The sequence below is a fragment of the Pseudophryne corroboree genome, chromosome 12 (assembly GCF_028390025.1).
Source record: "Pseudophryne corroboree isolate aPseCor3 chromosome 12, aPseCor3.hap2, whole genome shotgun sequence".
Taxonomy (NCBI): Eukaryota; Metazoa; Chordata; class Amphibia; order Anura; family Myobatrachidae; genus Pseudophryne; species Pseudophryne corroboree.
In genome coordinates, this window is record NC_086455.1 from 109,841,284 (window position 1) to 109,867,432 (window position 26,149).

Below are 26,149 nucleotides of genomic sequence, written 5' to 3' on the forward strand. Positions count from 1 at the left end.
GTAGAACACGTTATCATACACATTGCGCCAGGTAGAACACGTTATCATACACACTGCGCCAGGTAGAGCACGTTATCATACACATTGCGCCAGGTAGAACACGTTATTATACACATTGCGCCAGGTAGAACACGTTATTATACACAATGCGCCTGGTAGAGCACGTTATTATACACAATGCGCCTGGTAGAGCACTGAGGCACATTGCAGTAACCACTCACTTATCACCTCCAGTTGCACGAAGGGGCCGTTTGACACAAGTGGCTCCGCCCCCAGCAGCAACTCACTGACACTCACCATTTTTTCTGACAGCACAGTGCAGTGAGTGCACTGGCACAAGTAGCCAGCCTGCGCCTGTAGTAGCCGCAGCCTGGAGGAGCTCTATGTGAAATCGCAAGCAGAGGCTGTTCTCTGGCAAGAAGGAGCTCGTCCAATCGCTTCCCCTGACGGGCTGGCCACTGCTAAATATACCGATAATCAGTTCCAACTGTGTCAAAGTAGTGGAGCCCCAGGTGCAATGGGAAAGTCAGTGTCACTGCACAGTTGTACTGATTACTGGTATATTTAGCAGTGGCCAGCCCGTCAGGGGAAGCGATCGGAGGAGCTCCTTCTTGCCAGCCTCTGCTTGCGATTTCACAGATAGCTCCTTCATGCTGCGGCGCCGGCTGGCTACTTGTGCCAGTGCACTCACTGCACTGTGCTGTCAGAAAAATGGTGTCAGTGAGGCCCTGACACTCTGAGCGGCCTCACATTGCACACACGGAGCTTGCAGCCCCCGGACATCCCGCATCTGCACCAGCTACTCCAGGTGAAGCGGGGCGATGCAGCACTGTCTACTGCTTACCTACAGCGGGAGCTGTGCAGCCCGGCCGGCTCCTGCTGGAAGGTAGTTGTCGGGTCTCGGTGGGGCGTTGAGCGGGTCCCGGGTAGGGGGGTGGCGGCGGGCAGATCCGGAGCTGTACTCCCAGTCGCAGAGGAGGGTGCTGGCGGCAGAGCGGCAGTGGAGCCGGATGAGCGGGGCCAGTCTGTCAGCCCTGCAGCACAGATTCATGTGCTGGCGGGGAGCAGGATTCAAAGCGGAAGATGCTGCAGGCTGTGATTGGATGGAGACTACAGGAGGTGATTGGCCGAGGAAACAGCCAGTCACCTCCTGCATTCCGCTGACAGGCTTAACACATGCAAACACATATTCAGATGAGCGCGTCCTGTGGGACCCGCTCATCTTCTAAATGTGAGTCCCGGGCGGCTGTTTCTGGGTAAAATACGCGCCATAGCGCGTTTTTGCGATCACTGACAATAATGCACATGACACAATATGCACACACCGTAATGCCCCCTACACATTATGCCACACACCGTAATGCCCCCGACACATTATGCCACACACCGTAATGCCCCCGACACATTATGCCACACACCGTAATGCCTGTGACACATTATAACAGGAATCGCAATGCCCGTTATACATTATGCTACACACTGCAATGCCCCTGATACATTATAGCACATACAATGTCTGTGACACAGTATGACACACACCACAATGATCCTGAGACATTATATCACATACCACAATGCCCGTGACATAGTATACAACACACCGTAATGCCAGATACATTATGACACACACTGCAATGTCCGTGATACATTATGCCACACACCGTAATGCCCATTACACATTAAGTTCTACAGTAAGGCTTCCAATTACTTTTAAATTACCTGCTCGTTGCCAGGGGTTTCATGCTCTTGGTTCCATGCACGGTGCCAGGATGTCATGCTCGTTGCCAGGGGTTTCATGCACTGGGTGTCATGCTCGTTGCTAGGGGGTAGTGCTTGTTGCTAGGGCCGTGCTCCCAGTGCCACATATGCTCCCAGTGCCAGATATCCCCCCACAGTGCCAGGTATATGCACCCAGTGCCAGATATTCCCCCACAGTGCCAGGTATATGCACCCAGTGCCAGATATTCCCCCACAGTGCCTGCTTCCCCCCCCAGTGCCAGGTATATGCCCCCCCAGTCCCGGGTATATGCCCCCAGTTCCGGGTATATGCCCCCCCAGTGCCAGGTATATGCCCCCCCAGTGCCAGGTATATGCCCCCAGTGCCAGGTATATGCCCCCCCAGTGCCAGATATTCTCCCACAGTGCCAGATATTCCCCCCCAGTGCCAGGTATATGCCCCCAGTGCCAGGTATATGCCCCCAGTGCCATGTATATGCCCCCAGTGCCAGGTACATGCCCCCCCAGTGCCAGTTATATGCCCCCAGTGCCAGGTATATGCACCCAGTGCCAGATATCCCCCCCCAGTGCCTGCTTCCCCCCCAGTGCCAGGTATATGCCCCCAGTGCCGGGTATATGCCCCCCAGTGCCAGGTATATGCCCCCAGTGCCGGGTATATGCCCCCCCAGTGCCGGGTATATGCCCCCAGTGCCAGGTACATGCACCCAGTGCCAGATATTCCCCCCCAGTGCCTGCTTCCCCCCCAGTGCCAGGTATATGCCTCCAGTGCCGGGTATATGCCCCCCCAGTGCCAGGTATATGCCCCCCCAGTGCCGGGTGTATGCCCCCAGTGCCAGGTACATGCCCCCAGTGCCGGGAATATGCCCCCCCAGTGCCAGGTATATGCCCCCAGTGCCAGGTACATGCCCTCAGTGCCGGGTATATGCCCCCCCAGTGCCAGGTATATGTCCCCAGTGCCAGATCTGCCCCCCCAGTGCCAGGTATATGTCCCCAGTGCCGGGTATATGCCCCAGTGCCTGCTCCCCCGGCCCCCCCCTATGTGTTGGAGGGACACAAGCGCATCGCGCGTCTCTCCTGTGTCCCTCCTGGCTCTCCCCCGGCTGGTCTAATAAAGGAAGTGCCGTTCGTGAGCCAATCAGAGCTCACGAACGGCACTTGCTTCCTTAGACCGGCCGGGGGAGAGCCAGGAGGGACACAGGAGAGACGCGCGATGCGCTCGTGTCCCTCCAACACATAGGGGGGGGCCGGGGGAGCAGGCACCGCAGGGAGGGAGAGGAGATCGCAGATTGACATGCGGACGCTCGTCCGCATGTCAATCTGTTCTAAATCAGTGGCGCCCCCGCAGCCCCTCGCCCCCAAGCCACCGCGAGGACTGCGGGGGCAGTAGTTACGCCACTGGGCGTGGTCACACAATAGTAATAATGCCCACAGTAGTAGTACCCAAGTGGAAATTTTGAAGTGGGGGTATGGAAAAGTGAAGGGTGCAATTATGTGCGCGCCGAAGGCACGCGCACTCCTGACAAGGGGGCGTGGCCACACAAAAGGGGGCGTGCCCTTCAGTGTAGTTTACCACACCATATACCCCTTATACACATTATGCACCACAATAGTAGGACCCCTTTCACATTATACCTCACAGTATGAGCCGAAATTCACATTTATACCACACAGTATGAGCCACATTCATATTACACCACACAGTATGAGCCAAATTCACATTACACCACACAGTATGAGCCAAATTCACATTACACCACACGGTATGAGCCGAAATTCACATTACACCACACAGTATGAGCCGAAATTCACATTATAGCACACGGTATGAGCCGAAATTCACATTATAGCACACAGAATGAGCCAAATTCACATTATAGCACACGGTATGAGCCGAAATTCACATTATAGAGTGACAGAGTGACAGGGAGAGTGACAGCAGGGACATGGAAAGTGACAGCAGGGACATGGAAAGTGACAGCAAGGGAATACAGTAGGGACTAGGGAGAGAGAAAGGCAGCAGGTTAGATTACCTGTTTAGCAGCGGCGGTGGTCTGTGGTGCTGTGGATGAGTAGGCTGTGGTAGGCGTGACGTGGAGGAGGCTGTGGGCCTCGGACATAGAGCGGAGGAGGAGGCTGTGGGTGCGCAGAGGTCCGAGGGCAGGGCGGCAGAGGAGGCTGAGGGCGGCTGCAGTGGATCTGGAACCAGGCTGGCTTTATTATCCCTGCCGCCGCATCGAGCTCCTGTGACCACGGCGCTAATATTTCAAAACTGCTGCGGACCGGCAGCCAATCAGCGACAGATTTGAACTAGTAGTGCCACGGTCACAGGAGCTCGATGCAGCGGCAGGGATAATAAAGCTGGCCTGGTCCCAGATACATTGCAGCTCGGAGTCTGGAACCTGGGCTTCCAGTGCGGCGGTGACAATTCTAAATTCCTTTGTCGTATAAACAACCCTTAATGAAGTCTAAGAACACAGTACGCTGTTTACTTAAGAAGTACCGTAAGGGTACGCTAGTTGCGTAACGATCGCTTAGCCGTAGGCGAGACGCTCAAGCGTCACGTTCGCTCACGGGCCAGTGATCACAGGACAGCACGTTATTGGTGATGACTAGAGTAATGATTCGCTATGGCGTAGCGGACGCTCGAGACCACGAGGAGATCACCAGCGGCGCAGACGCTCACAACGCTATACCTTTATGTCTAAACCTTTTATCAATGAAATACACAGAATACCTTAATGTGAATACAGGGTGTAAGTGCAACCTTGTGTAACCTGACTAACTACAAAGTTGCTTGAGCGTCACCGACGCTCAAGTGAACACTTAAAACTATAGGAAATACACAGATACTGGTTTAGGGTCCAAAGCCTATTATCTGTATTATAACTATTATACTTGCAAAAAGAATCACAGTACAAATGATACACTACAATATAACAGAGACTTCCTAACCGAATAACTATACAAGAAATACAATACAATACTATGCTGATCTAATACAATACAATACTAGTCAATGGGAGATACGAGAGAAAGAGAAGGGAGAGAGAGAGAGAGAGAGACGGAGAGAGAGAGATTGGCTCACAGTAAGACAATATGATTACGGAGAAAAACTTACGCACAAAGGGTATGATCGCATGCGCCTCTGGACATCCAGCTTCCCGATTATCAGCAATGAGAACCGTTTGATGAGAAGTGAAAGCTGGATGCCACAGGCCCGTCTTTTATGCTACTCACACAATGCAATCTAATGGTCCCTACAACCTCATTGTCCATTGGACGCAGGAATTCGGCTTCGCATTATAACAAAAGGTCATAGGGTGATTCATACAGGTGGGCTGTGACGATTTCAAACAGCTCAGGTGGGTGGGAAACTAGGTTTCCCGCCGCATACCTGAGTAAGAGTAAATAATAGTAATGGACATAAACTTCTTATGTCCATAACTATTCGCACGAGCGATTAATACGCTCCAAACCAACACCGGAATATTGCTAATTAAATACTCTTCCGATGGGTACCAAACACTGCTGTATGATTCCTGTTAGACCCTTCGCACAATACAAAGAGGGATTCCTCCGTTCAGGGACATTCTATATTAACCAAACTTTCAGAATCTATCAAAGGGACCATGGTCTACAAACTACATTAATTGTGAAAATATGTAACGATTGGGTCGCACGCTACGACTACATACTCCTTACCGTAAATACGCATACCGATGCGAGCGGGTGCACGCATCAGCGGGTATGCGCTATCACGGGAAAGCGCACGCATGCGCAGCGCGGACCAGCGCGAGGTGCAAATATGGCAGCGTGTATGGGGATATTTTTCTGACTTTGACAGTCCACCCTTTGGCAGTCAATAATAACTGCCACCTTCAAAACATTTCAAAAAGGAGAAAAATATAAGTCAGGGGTTAATTCATTTCCATGGTTGGGTAAGGAAGAAGAGAGGAGTAGGTGTGAAGAGGGTATGACCTAGTGAAATAGCAGAAGTATGTGTGTATGAGTCCATGTTTGGAGGGTCATGTATCATCGTGCCGTACGTGTGGTAAATCAAGCTTCGAGGTATTGCGAAGTATACATTTGAATTCCTTCTTATCCCGTGGTACAGGTCTGTGGATGGGCTGTCAAACTTTACCGAGCTCTTTTCGGCTTTTGAACAAAATGGGGAGCACATTTTAGTTGATGATACATGAATGGGGGAATATGTGATTGCTGATATCTGTGCCTGTATTCCCTATACTATGTGTGTTATTACCTGAGGGTTGTAGAGATGAGGATGAAGAACACTTATGGAAAATGCAACGATATTCTATGTCAGGTAAATGTACATCTGTCGTTGAAGTTTTGTTCGGTATCTGTTGAGAGTCGTCTTCTTTGCGCTGTATTGCTCCTTGGGCATGAGCAAATAGCTTTGTCAGTGCCATCAGATTTACAAAAAATGTTGGGCTAGCGTGAGTTTAAAAATACTAGGGAAACTGGGGATCCATGGCAAAGTTCATCAAATGTCCATTTCTCAAGGGGTCAAAACTTCATCTTTGGTGCTTGTCTGTTGTCTGTATAGCGTCTCGTCAACTTCCTCGTCCAAGGGGGTCTTTGTATCTTGGGGAAAAGCAGAAAAACAGGTGAAAGAAACGGACCGTATAATCGCATTTTTCATCACATCCTGGTTTCTATCATTGGGTCATAAATCAAATCCAGGTTAATTACAGTTTCCTCACTCCTCAAGCTCATCACTTTTGTACTTTGTTTGCACCTCATTAAAGCCTGCCCGCATCTAAATATCAATCCAATAGATATAACAACACCTAAGATACATAGGAGAAACTTTCCAACATCCATTATGACTCCTTGAGCCCAGTCTCCTAAACCGGAGAACCAATTTCGCGGGTTCAACCATGACACCCAACTAGTCAGCTCATTACCTACAGCGGCAAGGGTGAGATTGTGTTTTCGGCGAAATTCCCATTTTAATTGGAGAATATCGTCCATCTTTTGGTCTATGACCTCTACCGGATCCTCGGTGCTATTTGTGATATACGTGCAACACTTTATGCCGTACTGTGTTGCCAATGTAACACAATATCCGCCTGTTACTGCTGTAAGATAATTAAGAACCATCCTATGCTGAACTAGTTCTGTTTTATAAGCTTGAAGTTCTCTTCCAGTGTATCTGAACGTGTCATCATACATTTCAGTGATATTATCTAACAAATTGGCGAGTGCGGAAATGTATCTATAATTCATCACTCCTCGAGCGGTGCGAGTGAAATCTAACGCTACCAGAACCTGAATCCCGGTGGATTCATGGATAAGATCAGAGGCCGGATGCTCTAACCTTTCTGACAGTTGTCTTTTAACTCGGTGCTCGTAATGAGTGTGAGTATAAGGAGCTTGGGCACCACGGTGTATGTCCTTCATTTTGTCATGTGTTATAGTCATCACTTCAGGCAATACTTTTCCAATATAACACAATCCTTCAGAGTTTGGGGCAAGCCACTTGTACGCCTTTCTCCCACATATGAAATATGCATCATCGGGGAGAACATATGGGACGGAGAAGGACATTACCATATTACACACCTTCCAGGTGAACTCTCCTGACCCTAATTCTTCCATCTGCTTAATGCATGTATCAGTTTGTACGATATGTGCACAGTATCCTGGTGATACTTCTCCAACTCTCGTAATCCTATTTCCTAAGGTATATCGATACCGGAAAGATTTTCCTCTACTGGCTATGTGGCGTACAAGCTCTGTATCTGTAGGCATTCTATCTGCTCTGTGTGAAAAGGTCATGGTAAGGTTGCTCCATGACACTTCCCAATTTCCCGGCTTACGGGGATTGGAGATATTGAAACATAAGAGGGACCTATCCACATGGTATTGGTGGAGCTTCAAACTAGGAGGGCTGGAGATGTTAAACCTCCGGTCCACCGGTCTCCCACCACTTAGCTCAAGTACCTCCCCTAACGTTAAAGGAAATGGTACTAGCCCTGATTTGCTATGACCCTGAGGTACTTGAGAGCATACCCAACAATCTGTTTGGTTTAATACGTTACCCACTAAGGAGTGATAGTCACTCAATGGATGCCGGTCCATATGGATATTAAACTGGATTGGCATTTCTTTATGCACCCATCCTCAATCAAATTGTCACAGAGCCTACAGATACAGTTTTCTTCAGCTAACAATCCATCACAATTTCTTCTATCGGATCGTTTTCTGATACTCGCCTTTGCTTGTTGGTTTGGTTGATCTTGGAAAACTACGCCTCCATCATCATAATCGGAACCCATTCCAGAACCTCTCTCGACCTCCATGGTACTCTCGCCGGAACAGACTGCTCTGGTCAACATCATGGTTAACATCAAAATCCGGATCACAGTCTCTTGGGGCAAGTCCATCTTTGAGGAGGAAATAGAGAAGAATGAGAAGGGGGAAAAAGAAATTTTAAGGGAGAGGGGATGGGGAGTGGAGAAAAACAATAAAAGGGAGAAGGGAGTCAACAACTGCTTTCGGTCTTCAAGGCTCAGGTGCCGCCTCAGTCCTCCTGGAACAGACACTCCAGTGATACAACCTCTACCGTCTGTTCCTTATCACGGGACTTCTCTGGATCAGCAACCTTTTTGCAGTGGGATGAATGGACCCAAGTCTCTCTCTCAGCAACCTTCAATGCTGTGGTGCTAGTCAATAAGACCTGGTATGGTCCTTCCCATCTATCAATAAGACAACCTGAGCGTAGAAAATTTCGTATCATTACATAATCCCCAGGTTCAATGTCATGACAATTACTATCTGGTAAATCAGGAATCACCAACTTCAGATTATCATTTTGATTCCTCAACTGCTTACTCATGTTAATCAAGTATTTTACAGTTACTTCATTGTTACATTTCAAATCATCCTGAGGGTTAATCATGACATGCGGTTGTCGACCAAACAGAATTTCAAAAGGGGACAGGTTAAGAGGGGACCTGGGAGTGGTTCTGATGCTATACAAAACAATGGGTAAAGCTTCTGGCCACGTCAATCCTGTCTCTGCCATTACTTTACTCAATTTATTTTTAATAGTGCTGTTCACTCTTTCGACCTTCGCACTCGCCTGTGGACGGTACGGAGTGTGCAGCTTGCTATCAATACCCATTAATTTACACATTCCTTGAAAGACATCACCGGTAAAATGGGTACCCCTATCACTTTCAATGATTCTAGGGATACCATATCTACATACAAATTCCTGTACAATTTTTTTAGCTGTAAACATAGCGGTATTTGTAGCTGCTGGAAATGCTTCGACCCAATTCGAGAAAACATCTATACAAACAAGTACATAGTTCAAATTTCGACATGGGGGTAATTGAATGAAGTCAATTTGTATTACCTGGAAAGGGCCGCCGGCAGGTGGGATATGGGATGGTTCTGTAGGTATTGCTTTTCCAATATTCTTTCTCAGACAGGTAAGGCATGACATTGCTCTTTTACCCGCATGAGAGGAGAATCCTGGGGCGCACCAGTATGCTCTTACCAATTTGCACATCCCCTCCTTGCCTAGATGAGTCAACCCATGAGCTGCTTCAGCCAGACATGGAAGATATGCTCTGGGGGCCACTGGTTTACCATGTCCATCCGTCCAGAGCCCTGAGGACTCCTGGCCATATCCCTTTGCCTTCCAGACTGCTCTTTCCTGTGTGGAACACAAATTCTGCATCTCACACAACTTCTGTGTGTTGATGGTATTAAATACCATCAGTTGTGTGGTGTCTGTCTGTATGGGGGTAGCAGCTGCAAGCTTAGCTGCTTCGTCTGCTCGGCTGTTACCAAGTGACACTGGGTCTTGACTATATGTATGTGCTTTACATTTGATAACAGCCACTCTATCGGGTTCCTGTATCGCTGTTAGAAGCCTTTTTATATAAGCTGCATGCGCTATCGGTGTACCAGCTGCCGTCATGAAATTTCTGAGGCGCCATAGGGCTCCGAAATCATGTACTACCCCGAAGGCGTATCTAGAATCGGTGTAGATATTGGCTGACTTACCCTTAGCCAATTCACATGCTCTGGTTAGGGCGACCAGTTCAGCAACCTGGGCTGAGTGAGGTGGACCTAGCGGTTCCGCTTCTATGGTGTCTTGGTCATCTACGACTGCGTATCCAGTACACAAGTCTCCCGAGTCTGACTGTCTATGACAACTACCGTCAGTGTAGAACGTGAGTTCTGCATCTTCCAGTGGATTGTCACTGATGTCAGGCCTTGCGGTAAAATTTTGGGTCAAATATTCCATACAATCATGTGCATCTTCCTTTGTATTAAATCCTCCTTCCCCATCACTCTCACCTTCCACCCTTTGTGTCTGACCAGGCACACCTGGGAGAAATGTTGCAGGATTTAATGCGCTGCATCTCCTTATGGTGATGTTTACTGGGGCCATTAATGCCAATTCCCATCTTGTAAACCTTGCTGATGAGACGTGTCTGGTTTGGGCAGAATTCAATAAGGCAGATACTGCATGTGGTGTATGGATTGTGAGGTTGTGGCCTAGCACGACATCTTCGCTTTTTGTCACTAGCAATGCTATCGCCGCAACGCTACGCAAGCATGTGGGAAGGGATCGCGCTACCATGTCTAGCTGAGCGCTGTAGTATGCAACTGGCCTGCTGGCATCACCGTGTTTTTGGGTTAGTACACCTGCTGCGCAACCAGCACTTTCTGTTCCGTATAGTTCAAAGGGTTTCCCATAGTCTGGCATACCTAGTGCTGGCGCCTGCGTTAGGCACTGTTTGAGTCTCTCAAATGCTGTTTCGGATTCGTCTGTATGCGAGATCCTATCAGGTTTGTTTGAGGAGACCATTTCCTGCAAAGGTAACGCCAATATGGAAAACCCTGGGATCCAATTACGGCAATACCCACACATTCCTAAAAACGTCCTGATCTGTTGCTGGGTTTGTGGCAGTGTCATGTCTCTAATGGCTTGGATTCTATCAGCGGTCAGGTGTCTCAGTCCTTGTGTTAGACAGTGTCCCAAATATTTTACCTTAGGTTGGCATAATTGCAACTTGTCTTTGGAAACCTTATGTCCTGTGTCTGAAAGATGAAACAGGAGCTGTTTCGTATCCTTCAGGGAAGCTTCCAGCGAATCTGAACACAGTAGTAAATCATCTACATACTGTATCAATACTGATCCACTCTCCGGTTGGAAAGACTGCAAACAATCATGCAAAGCCTGAGAAAATATACTTGGACTATCTATGAAACCTTGGGGTAACCGAGTCCACGTGTATTGGACTCCTCTGTATGTGAATGCAAACAAATATTGGCTGTCAGGGTGCAGAGGTACCGAAAAGAATGCGGAGCAGAGGTCAATAACAGTGAAAAATTTGGCAGTGGGAGGAATTTGCATTAGGATGACAGCTGGATTAGGCACTACGGGGAACTGACTCAACTATTTTATTAATCCCCCTTAGATCCTGCACTAGCCTGTAACCCCTCCCCCCACTCTTTTTAACAGGGAAGATGGGACTATTTGCTGTGCTGGACGTTCTTACTAGAATGCCCTGTTGTAGCAAGCGCTCTATTACTGGGAAAACTCCTAACTCCACCTCTGGCTTCAGAGGATACTGTGGGATTTTTGGAGCTATCCTACCATCTTTTACTTGTACAACTACTGGAGCTACGTTTGGCATTAATCCAGTGTCCTGTCCATCTTTTGTCCAAAGTGACTCTGGTATCTGAGATGTCATCTCTTCTATTTGGGATGGCTTCCTATTTGTCATAATGGGATGTGACATTAATTTTGATGGGGAGTCTAACATGTCTCGTACTTCCTGAGCGTGATTCTCAGGAATGTCCAAGAATACACCTTCAGGAGTACAATAAATGACGCAACCCATTTTACATAGTAAGTCTCTTCCCAGGAGATTGGTTGGTGCCGATGCAGCTAGCAAAAACGAATGCTTGGTATGCAAAGGCCCTATTGTAATCTCGGCTGGTTTGCTAACAGGGTAGTGCTGGACTACTCCTGTTACTCCCATGGCTGGAACTGTCCTACCAGTGGTTCTCATGCCCACTGTTGAATTTATCACTGACTTGGCCGCCCCTGTGTCTACAAGAAAGTTTAAGGTTTTACCAGCTACATCGATTGCAATCTCTGGTTCATTTCCAAGACTGGCAATCAATTTCACTGGCTGCAGATTACAGGTATGGCCACACCCCTATTGGGTATGCTGACCTCCCTGAATCCCGTTGGCAGCAACTACTTGTGGGGGAGTTAGCTGGGAACTACCAGAGGCATGCCAATCTCTGTTCGGGGGGTATCTTTTTGTTTCCCCTGTATGTGGTTCAAAACTCCGCCTCTGTGGACCCTGCTCCCAATGTCGTGTGTCGTGTCGTTGTCTAGGGGGTTGAAAAGATCTTTGTACACTCTTTGTTCTACAGTCTCGTGCATAGTGTCCCTGTTTGTTACAAGAAAAACATGTTATTACACTTGACTTACCCACAGGATTCGGTGGTACATACGCAGGCTGCCTTGTGGTCAGCGCCTGTATACTTACTGACATCAACTTATCACTTTGCGACTCCCTGTGTCTAGTGATGTTTCTGTCGTGATCAATAGCAGCCTCTCTTAATGTGGACACCGACAGACCTCGCCAACATGGTTGCGTGGTCTGAACCCTAGTCTTTAATGTTTCCTTTAAACCATCCATCAGTACAGATACTGCTACTTCTTGGTGGTTTGGGTTGGTCCTAATGTCTTCTATTCCAGTGTACTTTGCCATTTCTAATAGTGCCCGATGAAAATATTCTGTTGCCGTTTCGGACTCTTTTTGTCTAATGGAGAATATTTTGTTCCATTTAACAACGGCTGGGAAATACTCCTTTAGCTGTAAATTTATCCTTTTTACATTATCCTTGTTGTACACGTCTGTAAGCGGTACATCTTTATCTAGTCCACAATCGGCTAAGAATTGAACTGAGTCGACATTTGAAGGTAAACAAGCTCTTAGCAGTATCTGCCAATCCTTGTTGTTGGGTTCTACAGTGTTACCTAGATCCCTGATGTATTTTTGGCTAGCAACTAAGTCTTTCCTGGGGTCAGGAAATTCGGACACTATTGTTCTTAATTCCATTCGGGAAAATGGAGTGTACATGGCAATGTTCCTTATGGGAGTGGCTCCTGATACATCTGTTTTCCCATTGGGAACTGCTATTACTCTAACAGGGTTAACTCTAACAACCTCATTCTGTGTAGATTCTACAACTTGTGGTGAAATTGTTTCAGTATAATGCATGGTGCCGTACTTACCCGTTGACACGACCTCACCTATCCCTCCGCTAGGGGCTTTCGCTAATCTCGTGGGTGTTGCTGTGCCTACTGTGGTCTCTGCTATGGTGGCCGCTAGAGAGAGAGCTGAAATTGTTGCTGGATCGTCTTCTTGATCACACTCCTGAGGAAAGTTCAAAACAGGGTACAACTTGCACGGGTTAATACTTGCATGAGTTACTTGGTTAACATCATTAACATTTACAGGGTTACTAAGTGTTTGTGTTTTACAACCCAGTGCGTTTCTCTCCGTAATCAACTTCTCTCCTGCTATGTATGGTGGTGGCGGGGCTGTGGCTATCAGTTTCCTGACTGCCCCAGATCCCGCCGCCAGAGCCAAACCTCTCTGTATCTCACCTTTCTGTTGCCACAACTGTAAATAATCATGATGCTGAATTCGTCTCTTTGTTGATTTTATGAGACATATCCTCCTCCTTAAATTTTGTAACACTTCTGGACTGAAGCTACCTATTCTTGGGAATTTCTCCCTGTCTTGTACAGTCATTCTCTCCCATTCATCACATAAAACCTCTGTGTGACTTCCGTATTTTTCACACATGATGTACCTTGCCGACCCGACTGGTCGGTTTTCTGAATCAACCCGAACCGAGGTTGATCGCCCCCTACCTGAACAATTGGCCCCCATAATCTGCAGGTGTTGCTTACTACTCCTTTGATCTTTATATCACGGTCTTCAGCGAACCCTTACAGCAAACCAAATTATTCAAAATAGGCCGGCGGTGGCGGTTTACCGAGTACCCCACTCACTCGCCCACCTCGACCAATACGACCTGATCACACCGATATGGTGCTGGCGTACTCGATACAGGGCCCTACCAGAAACCTTCTGTTTACTGGAACATATGAGGGTTACCCGCAGGACACTTACTCTTTCCAGTAAAGGTGGGGTTGTTAGATAGTTCCTGAGTGACCAGCGAACTTCCCTTTAAAAATAAAAAATTACACAAATCACGTCAGAATGTACAAATAGCGTTTGTGACCACTTTACTCTAATGGTATTAGGTCAGATTACTAACTACTGCACACAATTACGTGCGGTACAATCGTTCAGTACATAAGCACTACCTGTTATGTACTGAGAGATCAATGGAATCGAAAATTGCGGCTGCGAATTCCTTCAGCCAGAGCTTCCAATGGCCTATATGGGTTTTAGCACCAACCCCCGGGGTTGTGCTTCTTGTACCTTTATAGCGGACCTTCTTTGTCTCCTTATGACCTCCTGGTCTTGTTCTGTACGACCTCCTGGTCTGACCTCCTGGTCTTGTATACTGGTCCGCTATACTCTAATGCTCATATTTTATTTAACCAAGGATGCCTCCTTAGCCACCGTATATGTCACTTACACGTATGTCCTACCCGATTTCTTTTTGGTTCAACCTCTAAGTTATATAAACTTATGTAATAAAAACACACTCACTCAACACATGTACACTTTCGTTTCTATATCTATTTCTGCGCAGAAATTTTCTTTAGCCCAGCTGTGTTACCAATTAGGAGCAGGATCTGTTAAACTAAATTTCAAATTTTCCAAAAATAGATTTGCGTTATTTACCGCGTCGCGTTATCTACCGCTGTGCGTTACTTATCGCCTTTTCACAACTTGAGCTACGTGGGCGTAACCGGACGCTACGTTGCGTAATGTACGCTGCGTGCGTCTGCCTTTGGATTGCGTACGCTAGTCTTTGTTAGAGACACGTGTACGCAAAACAAAAGATCCACCGTAACACAATTTCTTTTATCAATGTAAACGATCCCTGATCATCTACCGCGTACCCCACTGGCTTTGCCTTATCTCCCAGGCAAACCTGTGTGTTTGTCTACACTTTTAACTATTACCTCTATTCTTAAACTATGAAATAACAGCAAGTCTCTTTTAGTACTTTCTATCAACTATAAAAATTGGCAAACAGGAATAGTGATATACGAAATTGAAAAAGAAATGCAGATATATATGCATGCGTGCGTGTATACGCAAGACAGAAGAGAAATAAACAGTTTTAAAAGACACAAGCGTTTTGTTCTTACTTCCGGTTCCCGGATTCCTTCAGCGCTCTTTATCTAAGTGAAGCAGACGCTTATCCCGTCAGCACTGCGAGACAACCTCCCACCCTTTGCTGGGGGATAATGTCTGCTGATCTACCTAGTGCAGATATGAGAAGGACAGGACGAGTCCCCCAATTGACAATTCTAAATTCCTTTGTCGTATAAACAACCCTTAATGAAGTCTAAGAACACAGTACGCTGTTTACTTAAGAAGTACCGTAAGGGTACGCTAGTTGCGTAACGATCGCTTAGCCGTAGGCGAGACGCTCAAGCGTCACGTTCGCTCACGGGCCAGTGATCACAGGACAGCACGTTATTGGTGATGACTAGAGTAATGATTCGCTATGGCGTAGCGGACGCTCGAGACCACGAGGAGATCACCAGCGGCGCAGACGCTCACAACGCTATACCTTTATGTCTAAACCTTTTATCAATGAAATACACAGAATACCTTAATGTGAATACAGGGTGTAAGTGCAACCTTGTGTAACCTGACTAACTACAAAGTTGCTTGAGCGTCACCGACGCTCAAGTGAACACTTAAAACTATAGGAAATACACAGATACTGGTTTAGGGTCCAAAGCCTATTATCTGTATTATAACTATTATACTTGCAAAAAGAATCACAGTACAAATGATACACTACAATATAACAGAGACTTCCTAACCGAATAACTATACAAGAAATACAATACAATACTATGCTGATCTAATACAATACAATACTAGTCAATGGGAGATACGAGAGAAAGAGAAGGGAGAGAGAGAGAGAGAGAGACGGAGAGAGAGAGATTGGCTCACAGTAAGACAATATGATTACGGAGAAAAACTTACGCACAAAGGGTATGATCGCATGCGCCTCTGGACATCCAGCTTCCCGATTATCAGCAATGAGAACCGTTTGATGAGAAGTGAAAGCTGGATGCCACAGGCCCGTCTTTTATGCTACTCACACAATGCAATCTAATGGTCCCTACAACCTCATTGTCCATTGGACGCAGGAATTCGGCTTCGCATTATAACAAAAGGTCATAGGGTGATTCATACAGGTGGGCTGTGACGATTTCAAACAGCTCAGGTGGGTGGGAAACTAGGTTTCCCGCCGCATACCTGAGTAAGAGTAAATAATAGTAATGGACATAAACTTCTTATGTCCATAACTATTTGCACGAGCGATTAATACGCTCCAAACCAACACCGGAATATTGCTAATTAAATACTCTTCCGATGGGTACCAAACACTGCTGTATGATTCCTGTTAGACCCTTCGCACAATACAAAGAGGGATTCCTCCGTTCAGGGACATTCTATATTAACCAAACTTTCAGAATCTATCAAAGGGACCATGGTCTACAAACTACATTAATTGTGAAAATATGTAACGATTGGGTCGCACGCTACGACTACATACTCCTTACCGTAAATACGCATACCGATGCGAGCGGGTGCACGCATCAGCGGGTATGCGCTATCACGGGAAAGCGCACGCATGCGCAGCGCGGACCAGCGCGAGGTGCAAATATGGCAGCGTGTATGGGGATATTTTTCTGACTTTGACAGCGGCGATGGTAGGGGCGGAGCGACGGAGGGCGGACCGGGAACGCAGCTTCTTTGTCGGCCCATACAGTAATGCCCCCAGCAGTAGCACCCCTTATACAATGCCCACAGTAGTAGTGCCCCTTATGCAATGCCCCCAACAGTAGTGCCCCTTATGAAGTGCCCCCTTTACAATGCCCTCATTAGCTGTGCACCCCATCAGTAATGCCCTTAATGGTAATGCCCCTGTGTAGTATTGCCCCTAGTCGTTTAGCCCCAGTAGTCATGCCCATACTGGTAATGCCCCTGCAGTTATGACCCCAGCAATTTACTCCCCCCCCCCTTTAGTTTAGCCTCTGAGTGGTAATGCCCCCAGTAGTTTTGCCCTCATGTAGTTTAGCCCCCAGTGGTAATGCCCCCTGCAGTTGTGCCCCCAGTTGTTTAGCCCCTGTAGTTTAGCCCCATGTAGTTTGCCAAAGTTAGTAATGTCCCCAGTAGTTTGCCCCCTTGTAGTTATACCCCCAGTAGTTTAGCTCCTGTAATTATGCCCCCTTGTAGTTTAGCCCCCAGTAGTAATGCTGCCAGTAGTTTGCCCCTTTGTAGCTTGCCCCCTTGTAGTAATACCCCCAGTAGTTTGCCCCTTGTAGTTTGCCCCAGCAGTAAAGCCCCCCAGTAGTTTGCCCCTTGTAGTTTGCCCCAGCAGTAAAGTCCCCAGTACTAAAGCCCCCCAGTAGTTTGCCCCTCTGTAGTTTGCCCCAGTAGTAAAGCCCCCCAGTAGTTTGCCCCTCCGTAGTTTGCCCCAGTAGTAAAGCCCCCCCAGTAGTTTGCCCCTCTGTAGTTTGCCCCAGTAGTAAAGGCCCCCAGTAGAAACGCCGCTAGTGGTACACATATAGGAGGGAGGGGGGGGGGGGAGCACCATACTTACCAAGCCCCGCTCCCGCCGCAGTCCTCTCTCGCCGCCCGCTCCTCGGCACTATAGGAGAGACGTCATGACGTCTCTCCCATAGCGCGCACTGACAGAGCCAGAAGCAGGAGCTCAGTACTGAGCTCCTGCCTCCGGCTGCCGCTGCGGAGAGGGAGACGGGCGCCCGCTGGTAACGCGATCTCAGCGGGCGCCCGGCATCTCCCTGCAGCGCCGCCCGGGACATCGGGTTAGGTGAGCCGGGGGAGGCGGAACTGCGTTCCGTCTCCTGGTGGAACTGACGGAACGCCGTTCCGCCCCGTTCCGGCTCACTTTAACTCCTGATTGCAGATATGTCGAATTTGACAACTGTCGAATTTCAAAAATTCGAATCTGAAAAGTCAGTTTTTTTGTCGAAAAGTACTGTATTGCATTGTAGAATATTTTTTTGTGTGTGTCGAAAATGCCCCGTTTTTCGACATTTGCGGCAATTCGACCGCAATTGCATATACCCCTTTGTAGAGTTGACAGAGACCAGTCTTAATTCGGATGAATCTCTTGCACCAGGTATAGGGCAAGTGCAAAAGCACACTGGCAGCTTGGATAGGGGTGGTGTTCACAAGTCAGCAGTAATTGCATTGACACCTATTTCTATGTGTACAATGCTGATGCAATTGCTGCTGACCTGCCCCTGAATAGTCCCCTGTAACCAATGGGATACTCAACCTATAATAATAATAATAATAATAATAAATAAGAATTTACTTACCGATAATTCTATTTCTCGTAGTCCGTAGTGGATGCTGGGGACTCCGTAAGGACCATGGGGAATAGCGGCTCCGCAGGAGACTGGGCACATCTAAAGAAAGCTTTAGGACTATCTGGTGTGCACTGGCTCCTCCCCCTATGACCCTCCTCCAAGCCTCAGTTAGGATACTGTGCCCGGACGAGCGTACACAATAAGGAAGGATTTTGAATCCCGGGTAAGACTCATACCAGCCACACCAATCACACCGTACAACTTGTGATCTGAACCCAGTTAACAGCATGATAACAGAGGAGCCTCTAGAAAAGATGGCTCACTACAGCAATAACCCGATTTTTTGGTAACAATAACTATGTACCAGTATTGCAGACAATCCGCACTTGGGATGGGCGCCCAGCATCCACTACGGACTACGAGAAATAGAATTATCGGTAAGTAAATTCTTATTTTCTCTAACGTCCTAAATGGATGCTGGGGACTCCGTAAGGACCATGGGGATTATACCAAAGCTCCCAAACGGGCGGGAGAGTGCGGATGACTCTGCAGCACCAAATGAGAGAACTCCAGGTCCTCCTCAGCCAGGATATCAATTTTGCAGAATTTTACAAACGTATTTGCTCCTGACCAAGTAGCTGCTCGGCAAAGTTGTAAAGCCGAGACCCCTCGGGCAGCCGCCCAAGATGAGCCCACCTTCCTTGTGGAGTGGGCATTTACAGATTTTTGGCTGTGGCAGGCCTGCCACAGAATGTGCAAGCTGAATTGTACTACAAATCCAACGAGCAATAGTCTGCTTAGAAGCAGGAGCACCCAGCTTGTTGGGTGCATACAGGATAAACAGCGAGTCAGATTTCCTGACTCCAGCAGTCCTGGAAACATATATTTTCAGGGCCCTGACAACGTCTAGCAACTTGGAGTCCTCCAAGTACCTAGTAGCCGCAGGCACCACAAATAGGTTGGTTCAGGTGAAACGCTGAAACCACCTTAGGGAGAAACTGAGGACGAGTCCTCAATTCCGCCCTGTCCGAATGGAAAATCAGATAAGGGCTTTTTCAGGATAAAGCCGCCAATTCAGACACGCGCCTGGCCCAGGCCAGGGCCAACAGCATGACCACTTTCCATGTGAGATATTTTAACTCCACAGATTTAAGTGGTTCAAACCAATGTGACTTTTGGAACCCAAAACTACATTGAGATCCCAAAGTGCCACTGGAGGCACAAAAGGAGGCTGTATATGCAGTACCCCTTTTACAAACGTCTGAACTTCAGGGACTGAAGCTAGTTCTTTTTGGAAGAAAATTGACAGGGCCGAAATTTGAACCTTAATGGACCCCAATTTCAGGCCCATAGACACTCCTGTTTGCAGGAAATGTAGGAATCGACCCAGTTGAATTTCCTCCGTCGGGCCTTACTGGCCTCGCACCACGCAACATATTTTCGCCAATTGCGGTGATAATGTTTTTGCGGTTACATCCTTCCTGGCTTTGATCAGGATAGGGATGACTTCATCCGGAATGCCTTTTTTTTCCTTCAGGATCCAGCGTTCAACCGCCATGCCGTCAAACGCAGCCGCGGTAAGTCTTGGAACAGACAGGGTCCTTGCTGGAGCAGGTCCCTTCTTAGAGGTAGAGGCCACGGATCCTCCGTGAGCATCTCTTGAAGTTCCGGTTACCAAGTCCTTCTTGGCCAATCCGGAGCCACGAATATAGTGCTTACTCCTCTCCATCTTATCAATCTCAGTACCTTGGGTATGAGAGGCAGAGGAGGGAACACATACCCTGACTGGTACACCCACGGTGTTACCAGAGCGTCTACAGCTATTGCCTGAGGGTCCCTGGACCTGGCGCAATACCTGTCGAGTTTTTCCCAACGGTTTATAATCATGTGGAAGACTTCTGGGTGAAGTCCCCACTCTCCCGGGTGGAGGTCGTGCTGAGGAAGTCTGCTTCCCAGTTGTCCACTCCCGGAATGAATACTGCTGACAGTGCTATCACATGATTTTCCGCCCAGCGAAGAATCCTTGCAGCTTCTGCCATTGCCCTCCTGCTCCTTGTGCCACCCTGTCTGTTTACGTGGGTGACTGCCGTGATGTTGTCCGACTGGATCAACACCGGCTGACCTTGAAGCAGAGGTCTTGCTAAGCTTAGAGCATTGTAAATGTCCCTTAGGTTCAGGATATTTATGTGAAGTGATGTCTCCAGGCTTGACCATAAGACCTGGATATTCCTTCCCTGTGTGACTGCTCCCCAGCCTCGCAGGCTGGCATCCGTGGTCACCAGGACCCAGTCCTGAATGCCGAATCTGCGGCCCTCTTGAAGATGAGCACTCTGCAACCACCACAGGAGGGACACCCTTGTCCTTGGTGACAGGGTTATCCGCTGATGCATCTGAAGATGCGACCCGGACCATTTGTCCAGCAAGTCCCATTGGAAAGTTCTTGCGTGGAATCTGCCGAATGGGATTGCTTCGTAGGAAGCCACCATTTTACCCAGAACCCTTGTGCATTGATGCACTGAGACTTGGCTCGGTTTTAGGAGGTTCCTGACTAGCTCGGATAACTCCCTGGCTTTCTCCTCCGGGAGAAACACCTTTTTCTGGACTGTGTCCAGGATCATCCCTAGGAACAGAAGACAAGTCGTCGGAACCAGCTGCGATTTTGGAATATTGAGAATCCAATCGTGCTGCCGCAACACTACCTGAGATAGTGCTACACCGACCTCCAACTGTTCCCTGGATCTTACCCTTATCAGGGAATTGTCCAAGTAAGGGATAACTAAAATTCCCTTCCTTCGAAGGAATATCATCATTTCGGCCATTACCTTGGTAAAGACCCGGGGTGCCGTGGACCATCCATACGGCAGCATCTGAACTGATAGTGACAGTTCTGTACCATAAACCTGAGGTACCCTTGGTGAGAAGGGTAAATTTTGACATGAAGGTAAGCATCCTTGATGTCCCGAGACATCATGTAGTCCCCTTCTTCCAGGTTCGCAATCACTGCTCTGAGTGACTCAATCTTGAATTTGAACCTCTGTATGTAAGTGTTCAAAGATTTTAGATTTAGAATCGGTCTCACCGAGCCGTCCGGCTTCGGTACCACAACAGTGTGGAATAATACCCTGTTCCCTGTTGCAGGAGGGGTATCTTGATTATCACCTGCTGGGAATACAGCTTGTGAATGGCTTCCAAAACTGTCTCCCTGTCAGAAGGAGACATCGGTAAAGCCGACTTTAGGAAACGGCGAGGGGGAGACGTCTCGAATTCTAATTTGTACCCCTGAGATATCACCTGAAGGATCCAGGGGTCTACTTGCGAGTGAGCCCACTGCGCGCTGAAATTCATTGAGACGGGCCCCCCACCGTGCCTGATTCTGCTTGTAAAGCCCCAGCGTATACTGAGGGCTTGGCAGAGGCGGGAGAGGGTTTCTGTTCCTGGGAACTGGCTGATTTCAGCAGCCTTTTTCCTCTCCCTCTGTCACGGGGCAGAAATGAGGAACCTTTTGCCCGCTTGTCCACGAAAAGACTGCGCCTGATAATACGGCGTCTTCTCATGTTGAGAGGCGACCTGGGGTACAAACGTGGATTTCCCAGCTGTTGCCGTGGCCACCAGGTCTGAAAGACCGACCCCAAATAACTCCTCCCCTTAATAAGGCAATACTTCCAAATGCCGTTTGGAATACGCATCACCTGACCACTGACGTGTCCATAACCCTCTACTGGTAGAAATGGACAACGCACTTAGACTTGATGCCAGTCGGCAAATATTTCGCTGTGCATCACGCATATATAGAAATGCATCTTTTAAATGCTCTATAGGCAAAAATATACATTCCCTATCTAGGGTATCAATATTTTCAGTCAGGGAATCCGACCACGCCAACCCAGCACTGCACATCCAGGCTGAGGCGATTGCTGGTCGCAGTATAACACCAGTATGTGTGTAAATACATTTTAGGATACCCTCCTGCTTTCTATCAGCAGGATCCTTAAGAGCGGCATCTCAGGAGAGGGTAGAGCCCTTACAAGCGTGTGAGCGCTTTATCCACCCTAGGGGGTGTTTCCCAACGCACCCTAACCTCTGGCGGGAAAGGATATAATGCCAATAACATTTTAGAGATTATCAGTTGTTATCGGGGGAAACCCACGCATCATCACACACCTCATTTAATTTCTCAGATTCAGGAAAACTACAGGTAGTTTTTCCTCACCGAACATAATACCCCTTTTTGGTGGTACTCGTATTATCAGAAATGTGTAAAACATTTTTCATTGCCTCAATCATGTAACGTGTGGCCCTACTGGCAGTCACATTTGTCTCTTCACCGTCGACACTGGAGTCAGTATCCGTGTCGGCGTCTATATCTGCCATCTGAGGTAACGGGCGCTTTAGAGCCCCTGACGGCCTATGAGACGTCTGGACAGGCACAAGCTGAGTAGCCGGCTGTCTCATGTCAACCACTGTCTTTTATACAGAGCTGACACTGTCACGTAATTTCTTCCAACAGTTCATCCACTCAGGTGTCGACCCCCTAGGGGGTGACATCACTATTACAGGCAATCTGCTCCGTCTCCACATCATTTTTCTCCTCATACATGTCGACACAAAAGTACCGACATACAGCACACACACAGGGAATGCTCTGATAGAGGACAGGACCCCACTAGCCCTTTGGGGAGACAGAGGGAGAGTTTGCCAGCACACACCAGAGCGCTATATATATACAGGGATAACCTTATATAAGTGTTTTTCCCCTTATAGCTGCTGTATAGTTAATACTGCGCCTAATTAGTGCCCCCCTCTCTTTTTTAACCCTTTCTGTAGTGTAGTGACTGCAGGGGAGAGCCAGGGAGCTTCCCTCCAACGGAGCTGTGAGGGAAAATGGCGCCAGTGTGCTGAGGAGATAGGCTCCGCCCCCTTATCGGCGGCCTTATCTCCCGTTTTTCTATGTATTCTGGCAGGGGTTAAATGCATCCATATAGCCCAGGAGCTATATGTGATGCATTTTTTTTGCCATCCAAGGTGTTTTTATTGCGTCTCAGGGCGCCCCCCCCCCAGCGCCCTGCACCCTCAGTGACCGGAGTGTGAAGTGTGCTGAGAGCAATGGCGCACAGCTGCAGTGCTGTGCGCTACCTTGTTGAAGACAGGACGTCTTCTGCCGCCGATTTTCCGGACCTCTTCTGCCTTCTGGCTCTGTAAGGGGGCCGGCGGCGCGGCTCTGGGACCCATCCAAGCTGGGCCTGTGATCGTCCCTCTGGAGCTAATGTCCAGTAGCCTAAGAAGCCCAATCCACTCTGCACGCAGGTGAGTTCGCTTCTTCTCCCCTTAGTCTCTCGATGCAGTGAGCCTGTTGCCAGCAGGTCTCACTGAAAATAAAAAACCTAAACTAAAACTTTCACTAAGAAGCTCAGGAGAGCCCCTAGTGTGCACCCTTCTCGTTCGGGCACAAAGATCTAACTGAGGCTTGGAGGAGGGTCATAGGGGGAGGAGCCAGTGCACACCAGATAGTCCTAAAGCTTTCTTTAGATGTGCCCAGTCTCCTGCGGAGCCGCTATTCCCCATGGTCCTTACGGAGTCCCCAGCATCCACTTAGGACGTTAGAGAAATTGGGTTTGTCACACTATATAACAGGCTGGGATTTTTATTCCACTGGTATATAGCTACAGCATACAGTATGACAGGCTGGGATTGTCACACTATAGAGCAGATTGGGATTGTCACAACATATAGCAGTCTGGGATTATCATACTATATAGCAGTCTGGGACTGTCACACTATATAGCAGGCTATGACTGTCACACTATATAGCAGGCTGGGACTGTCACACTATAAAGCAAGCTGGGACTGTCACACTATATAGCAGGCTGGGACTGTCAAACTATATAGCAGGCTAGAACTGTCACACTATATAGCAGGCTGGGACTGTCACACTATAAAGCAGGCTGGGACTGTCACACTATATAGCAGGCTGGGATTGTCACACTATATAGCAGGCTGGGTCTGGGATTATCACACTATATAGCAGGCTGGGCCTGTCACACTATATAGCAGGCTTGGTCTGGGATTATCACACTATATAGCAGGCTGGGTCTGGGATTATCACACTATATAGCAGGCTGGGTCTGTCACACTATATAGCAGGCTGGGTCTGGGATTATCCCACTGTATAGCAGGCTGGGTCTGTCACACTATATAGCAGTCTGGGTCTGGGATTATCACACTATATAGTACACTGGGATAGTCACACTATATAGCAGGTTGGGATTGTCACACTACAGTATACAGTATGACAGGCTCGGTTTGTCACACTATACAGCAGACTGGGATAGTCACAACATGTAGCACACTATATAGCAGGCTGGGTCTCAGATTATCATGCTATATAGCAGGCTGGGATTGTCACACTATACAGCAGACTGGTATTTTCACAACATATAGCAGGCTGGGACTGTCACACTATATAGCAGACTAGGATCGTCATACTGTATAGCAGGCTGGGATTGTCACAACATATAGCAGGATGGGTGCTGCCACACTATATAGCAGACTGGGATAGTCACACTATATAGCAGGCTGGGTCTGGGATTACCACACTATATAGCAGGCTGGGACTGTCACACTATATAGCAGGCTGGGATAGTCACACTATATAGCAGGCTGGGATAGTCACACTATATAGCAGGCTGGGATAGTCACACTATATAGCAGGCTGGGATAGTCACACTATTTAGCAGGCTGGGATAGTCACACTATATAGCAGGCTGGGATAGTCACACTATATAGCAGGCTGGGATAGTCATACTATATAGCAGGCTGGGGCTGTCACACTATATAGCAGGCTGGGATAGTCACACTATATAGCAGGCTGGGATTGTCATGCTATATATAGTAGCAGGCTTTGATTGTCACACAATATAGCAGTCTGGAACTGTCACACTATAATAGCAGATTGTAAGGCGAGCTCAGGAAGGACAGAACCTACCTACAGTGGGGCCACATACCCTTTTTGGGCACTGGATCTCGATCTTAAACTCTCAAGTGTTGGACGGTAGGGTCACACTAACATGCTGCAATTGCCACAATCTGGCCCTTCCCTCCCCACCAGACGCAGGCTCCCCAGACCCGGACACATGCAACTCCACCCCCAGTAACACCCATGCAAAAGCTGACTCATCTTCACCACCTGTCCACAGAATTGACACGGTATGCCAGGGCCGGCTCCAGGCCTACTAGCACCCTGAGCAAGAAAATGTCAAAGCGCCCCCACCCAGAACAGTGGGCGTGACCTCCTGGGAAAGTGGGCGTGGCCTTGTAACTTCATATTATCAAACTATAAATAAATATATTTTCACACCCCCTCTACGCACACATTTAGCAGCCTTACACATAACAGCCACAGTGGTGTATCACTGACCTGATTTGGGAGTGTTGTGGACTCGGGGCTTCTTCCGATGACCGGGAAGAGGAACCGCTACTGGGTCGCAGTAGAGATGGCCGGATGTAGGTCTTCCTCATGCAGGATTAAGACGGCAGGCAGGAAGCACGGAAGAATACTTGAAGGTTTCCTGAAAGACAAGACTTGTAAAGTTACTGAATGCTGAGGCACAGAGGTACTGGAGGTACTGAGGTGCTGAAGACACCGGTATTGAGGCACGGAGGTGCCGGTGGCACAGAGATGCTGAGTGCTGAGGCACTGAGGTGCTGGAGGCATGGAGGTGCCGGAGGCACAGTGATGCTGAGTGCTTGGGCACTGTGGTGCTGGAGGTACAGGTATTGAGGCACGGAGGTGCCAGAGGCACAGTGATGCTGAGTGCTGAGGCACTGTGG